We start from the raw sequence: 7,257 nt of genomic DNA, 5'->3' as shown, positions 1-7,257 counted from the left end.
TGAGATAAGCTTGGGTGGTCTCAGCTAATAGCTTATTTAATGATCACACATGCAGTCTATATGTTTAACTAGGAGAGGTGGCAAATGATAAAGACATTTCTTTAATCCATAGGCAACTGTGATTTTATTTCCTCTATGAAAAGAAACAGAGTGACTCACAAATGCAATTGCATTTTGCAAGTACACACTGAGAACCCCAATGTCATTTAAGATTCACATCAATGGCAAGATAATTTTAGGATCCATGAAGAAAATGGAATTGCAAGGAAACTGCCATTTTAAAAGACAACCACATAGATATTGGGAGCAAATAATATCTTCCATACAGGAAAACATGCATGACTACCCCTGGCTGACATTTCAACCCACAGTGAAAGAGATCATTAATTCTCCCTAGCTTTTTATAACAATAACATGTTGATGAGACACCTGAGAAGCATTCAGAGGAAACATTGGCCATAAATACCTGCATAAATTGTTCAATGTTTCTCAGGCTTGAATTGCATTGGAAGAAATGGGTTTCTGACTTTCTATCTGCATAGGCCTTGTTTTGGAGCCATTAGAAGTTGTGGCATACACCTTGTATTATGTACTACATGACTTTTGTGAGGAGGTACGTAAACGTAAATGGGTGAAAATAAAAGAAAGTAATTTCATTTATTGCTCAATAGACAGCAGTTGTGAGTAATTTGAACATTTTCTAATATCACATTTGTACAGCACTCTTGATTCGACTCAGGGCTGATGATTTCCTGTTGTGTTACTAAATATTTTGACTGTAGCCAAGGTTGGTACTAATTCCTAGGGGAGTTTGTTCGAGCTGTAGGATACCAAAAAAAATTATATCAAAAAGGATTCCAGGTTTGAAATATGAAGATTCTGAAGTCATATGACTCACAATGATTAGCTGATCCTGGCTGCACAGTTTAATTTCTTTGTACATCATTTACCTTTTCTCAGAGCATGAAATAGTCCACTCTGCTACACATGACTCCAATGAGGATGCCATCAACTTACCTATCAAAGCAGAAGCTCAAAGATTGTGGCTTAATTCAAATTAATAAACAAACACTAATAGATGCAAATGAACTTTAAACAATGAAACACACTATAAAACAGAAAAGTAAAAGGTGCGTCAGGATTTCTGTTTTGACAAAAACAACTTATTTTCAAATGTCTCAATAGTGTTTTCTAAGGACTGTGATATTATCAGTGAAATGATCTTTTCATGGGTTAAAACTAAAATCATTCTACACCTCTTAAATCTAATGGAGGAAGATGTGGAACTATTGTAACACAGAACGATTTCAACATAATATTACTGAGCCCACAAAGATCAAAAGTTACTGAATGAGAAGGGGTATTCTGTGAATAAAACCGTGAGTGCCACAAAGTGAGCAACTAGTCTCCGGCTTTAAATGCCACAGAAGCTGTGCCACTTTTTCTGCCTCGCTTTGATTCACAGCCATGCGATCCATATTTTATGCACAAATGAGTGGAATCAGAGGAAATGTGTATGTTCTTTGTGTTTCTGGCACCTAGTTGCCACTTTCAGTCCAAAATATTCTTGAATCTGGCCAACTATACTCAGCACATTGGAAGACTCAGTCTCTCTTGGCGAGATTCTCAGTAAGTATTTTCGGGCGCAGAGAGAAAGGTTTTGTTTACAAATTCAGATGGGAGAAAGATCAAAAATCCAACCACAAAACAGTCAAAAACTCTGCTCCACATGGAGTCACACCTCCAGCTTTAGAATGAGAGCTGGCTACCGTCAGTGAGAAGGGTAATTTTCCTTGTCAGGCGGAGCAGTTTTCAAGCTAGAGAACACACTTGCAGTACACTTGCATGTATTGGTTCCCCCACCCAGCTTCACACAGATTATCCTGCATTCTGCTGAGGATATGCATAGAAACATAGCTGCTGCAAGCAAGCAGAGATGAAAACCACAGGGCTCATGAAGGCTTTGTGGAGATGATTACGCCAAGTGTGTTGCCAGGTCAGAGCCTATCACATAGCTATCTAACTAGAGGAATGGCACTGGTCTGACTGAGCGATTATCTTCCATTTCTATGAGTTAAACATGGCAGTTGTTGTCACTTCTAAACAGTTATGAGAGCCCAGTCAAATATCGTCCTGTGGTAAACCTTTCATCTTCCATGGTAAACTATTCTGTTTTCATGCATTCTGGTTTATAGGAAATCCTCTTTCATAACAGTGTTTTAGACTGTAAACTGGGAACAGTATGCTAGGCAAGAATAAGAACAGGCTTTCAAGTCAGTTATATTCCAGCCATGATTTTTTTTCCTAGGGATAATGAAAGAACAAAACAACAACCTAGGTGAGTGCAAATATCTGAACTTCAAAATCATCATCACTGAACTTCAACCTTCTCATCAGTTAAATGAAGATAATAATTAGTTGTAGTTATTTAAAGCCTAAATGGAATTAAACTAATATATGTATACATATACACATATGCTTGGCATAAAAACATTTATGCAAATATTTAGATTTGTACGCCTATATTTGCATAATGCACATATATAATGATTTACCAGAAGGAAATCATTATCTTTAACATTTTTAAGAAATAATGTGATGATGAGATCCCTGAAAGTGCGTCCCATCACTGAGAGGGTCACAAAGTGAAATTCGAAGACAGAGACAGGCTGATATGAAGACCTAGAGGGGCAAGCAGTAAGAATGTGGCCGGAAGATGACAGAGAGTCCGTAAACAGTACTTAGTTCCAGCACACAGTTATTCAGTGTACACTCACAAGTATTTTTGAGAAGCTCTTATGTGACAGGAGACAAAGTCATAAACAATTCAGTCATTGAGTCGAACAACTTTATCCCATAGTGTAGAAAACATGTAGCATGGATATTTTACATCAGTCAGTGATATTCTCCGTGGGTAAAGAAGATGCTTTCAGGCCAAAGAACTGAGTTTGATGTCTGAACCCCACAAGGTGGCAGGAGAGACCCAAATCCTCTCTAACTTATACACACCATGGTATACACACACACACATTACTAAATTAATACATTTTAAATGGCAAGCTACTAACTATTTGAAGTGTATACGTAGAAATGTAGAGTTAAACAAAAGAAAGACATGAGAAGTCCGGAGTTCTATGTCAAAGGACTACTGAAGCAAAGAAAATGAACGATCAGAATTTTCAGAGTACATTCTGTTGATCACATAGTATATTGACTTACAAATCTCGTGTGATCCTTAAGATCAACAACAAACAATCCATGTTCAAAAATTGATTTTCTAGTCTACCCTAATGCCTGAACTGTTTGCCATGGTGACAGCACACTTGGGACCTGGACAACACACTTTGGGGACAGGAACACAGAGTCAGACAACTACAGTGAAAAATTAGAAAGCCAAGGATAAAGGTGTTGCCGTCTTGAGTGTCAATACCAGTAAGACCCCATGCAACGGGCAACATACCTCAATGTGTTGCAGAATATTAGCTTAAGATGTGTTACATTTGTTTATCCCATGGAATATTTGTTTAATGATGCAAAGATATGTCGCATTCTTTTTTTTTTGTTGTTGTTGTTGTTGTTTTTCGAGACAGGGTTTATCTGTGGTTTTGGAGCTAGCTCTTGTAGACCAGACTGGTCTCGAACTCACAGAGATCCACCTGCCTCTGTCTCCCAAGTGCTGGGATTAAAGGCGTGCACCACCACCGCCCGGCCAATATGTCGCATTCTTTTATGTTGCATTTGTTTAACTCTGTAAAGCTGTGTTACTTTGCCTGTCTAAAACACCTGGTTGGTCTAGTAAAACAACTGAATGGCCAATAGCTAGGCAGGACAAAGGATAGGAGGGGCTGATATTCAGAGAGAATAAATAAGAGAAGAAAGGGGGGGAAGCAAGGAAAGGAGACAGAAAGGAAGATGCCAGGGTTCAGCCACTTAGCCATAGAGCTATCTGTGAAGCAACGAAAAGAGTTATATAGAATAGAGAAAGGTAAAAGCCCAGAGGCCAAAGGTAGATGGGTTAATTTTTAAAAAGCTGACTAGGCTTTCATAAGTAAAAATAAGTCTCCATGAATTTATTTGGGAGCGAGGCAGAAAGAATTAGGAAAAAATGCAAAGAAATAGGGAAAAAAAGCTACAATGTGTGTTTTATGAAAGATAACTAACGCTTCGGTGTGCGGAACTGGTTGAATTACAGAGAAGCCTGGAGAAAGCAGTGCCAGTTAAAAGAGCTTATAGTCATCCACGTGAGAAGCAACGGTGACTCATAATAACAGAGTCATTTCCTGGAGAAAACTGATTTCCCTTTCCCAGGAGGTAGCAATTAGAAATACCTTTCATTTAGTGGTGGGAATTTCTTGGTCTCAGTACTGGAATTTCTCTGGCTGGAACCTCATCACGTCTTGTGTGTCAACAGTAACCACACCCTAGGACAGACCCCATGCACAGGAGTAGCTGGTAAACACGAAACAGACACCATTTGCTACAGGAGTTTTGGTTTGCTTTTGTATTTTTTATGTATTTATATAAATCTTTATTTTAGCAATTCAACTTTCTAGTGTATCCTTTATTTATTCTTTTTATCTTTATTAATTAATCAATTGATTAATTTTCCATGCCTGATCACAGTTCCTCCTTCCTTCCCCCCCTCCTTCTAGTCTCTCCCCCCAACCACCCCCACTCACCCACAATCACTTGCTCTCCCTTCCCTTCAGAAAACTGCAGGCCTTCCATGTATATCAGCCAGTCAGGAGATATCAAACAGCAACAAGACTAGGCACCTGCTCTCCTGTTAAAGCTGGTCTGGGCAACCCAGCAGGAGGAAAGAGTCCCAAGAGCGGGCAACAGAGTCAGAGTCAGCCCCCACTCACTCTGCCAGTGATCCAACAAGAAGACCAATTCACACAACTGCAACACATTTGCAGAGACCCAGGTGAATTATATGCAAGATCTCTGGTTAGCAGTTCAGTCTCCATAAGCCCCCATGAGCCCAGGTTAGTTGAATCTATGTTTTCCCCTAGTGTCCATGCCCTCTGCCTCCTATAATCCTTCCTCCCTGTCTTCCACAGGATTTCCTGAGGTCCATTTAACGTTTGACTGTGGGGCTCTCCATCTGTTTCTGTCAGTTGCTGCGTGAAGCCTCTCTGATGACATTTGGGCTGGGAAACAACCTACGAGTATATCAGAATCGACTCTTCTCATTTTTCCAGTCTTGTTTAGTTCTATCCTAGTTCTCCAGGCTCTATCTCTATTTCGACTTTCATTGTCTGTTTTTGAAAGGGCTGGATGGACAGAGAGAGAGAAAGTGAGACAAAAAATGAATTTGGGTAGGTAGGGAAGGGAGGAACAACTGGGAGGAATTGGGAAAGGGGAAACAATCTAAATGTCAAAATGTAGTGCACAAAAATAAATTTTAATTCAAAAAATATAAGAAAGGAGAGAAACATCCGTGAAATGTGAACACAACAAAGAGATGTTTTTTAGTGTACACTTGTACAAAAAACAACTAGCAGCCAAATGAGAAATCAGTATAAGAGAAGACCTAGCTGTGAGCCAGGAGTTGGGTTCACAGAAAAAAGGAAAAGCAGAGATCTTTCAAAGACAAAATCATGTAAGATCAAAAGTGAACATTAGAGCCATTGTGTGATTTTCCTCTCTCTTTCTGCTCTTTTTTTTTTTCCATTTTGATGCTGTCATAATGTACATCTGCTTCTAGTTTCAGCCCTCAGCATTTCATCCAATAGATTTGTGCATTTAAATTGTCATCTGCCAGACCAGGAAAGGATTTTATCATAGAGCTAATCAACAAAGTAGCAGATCTGGTCGCAGTCTTTTTTACGTATACACACACATTTCCCTCATAAAAAAATCATACCTAGGGGCTGGAGAGATGGCTCAGTAGTTAAGAGCACTGACTGCTCTTCCAGAGGACTTGGGTTCAATTCCCAGCACCCAAGTGGCAGCTTACAACTGTCTAAAAATCCAGTTCCAGAAGATCTAACACTTCATACCAATGCACATAAAATAAAAGTTAAATAAACTATAAAAATATTTTTAAAAAATCATACCTAGTATTTTAAAATGTATCTATGAGACCTTTATAATTATAGATTTCAGATAATATTTATGCAAAAATGCATAGTTGTCACAAAAGCAAAACTTTAACGCTATGCCTAGTATATACCTGGTATACAATAAGTGGCCAATAAAAAGCACGTTAAATGAGAATAGTTTGTCAGTTCAAAACTAGGTAGCTTCTCAGAACATATTTAAGCCTTGACACAACAAAGTCTAATTAATTGACTGCTTTCCTGAGATATATTCAGAAATAGAACAAAAAACAAAAAACAAGGATACTGTGAGTTATCATCTTTTCATGCCGAAAGTTCCATGATCCGAACCAGAAAAACAGCAATAATTCCATGTCTCTGAATATACACCATGCTAAAAGTCATTATTTTGCAAACATACCTGTCTGAACAGAAATTATAAAAACAGGATAGACACAAAGTCTATAGCTTTACACAAATTTCAAGACATTTGTTCATACAGAAGAAATTCAAGACAGGACATTCATATTTATCAGCCCTGAATATTTCTCATTGTTCTTTTATTTCAAAGATATGGCTTGTTTTGTTGGTTTTATATAATTGTTTCTATCAGACAGGTTTTCCACTAAGGTCTAGGTGAGTAACTACTGTCCTCAACACAGTAAGTTACCTCCAGTGTCTACATTCCAGGTATAACCAAAATACTTGATGATGAGAGAGGTAATTGATGTGGGAGTGATTTCTTATTAATAAAGAAACTGCCTAGGCCCCTTGATAAGGCCCACCCTTAGGTGGGTGGAGAAAACAGAGGAGAATTCTGGGAGAAGGAGGCTTGGTGGAGGAGTCGCCATGACGCTCCCACTCCAGACAGACGCAGGTTAAGATCCTCCCTGGTAAGCCAGCTCGTGGGCTACACAGAATATTAGAAATGGGTTAGAACAATATGTAAGAGCTAGCCAATAAGAAACTGGAACTAGCCGGGCCAGGCAGTGTTTGAAAGAATACAGTTTCCGTGTAATTATTTCTGGGCATAAGCTAGCCATGCAGGCGGCCGGGTGCCGGGGACGCAGCCCTGCCGCCGCTCCTATTTCAACAGATGGCGCCCAGACGTGTGGACAACTGAATCCACAGAAAGCCTGAAAAAGCTTGGGAAAGAGTAAAGCATGTTTTCTTGGTAGCAGCAGTTTCTCGGGTCTCCTCTGCTTGTTAGAAG

Source organism: Alexandromys fortis, unplaced genomic scaffold (assembly GCF_014885135.2).
Source record: "Alexandromys fortis isolate MF-2015 unplaced genomic scaffold, M_Fortis_MF-2015_v1.1 scaffold_31, whole genome shotgun sequence".
Classification (NCBI taxonomy): domain Eukaryota; kingdom Metazoa; phylum Chordata; class Mammalia; order Rodentia; family Cricetidae; genus Alexandromys; species Alexandromys fortis.
Note: the sequence above shows the minus strand (reverse complement) of the source record.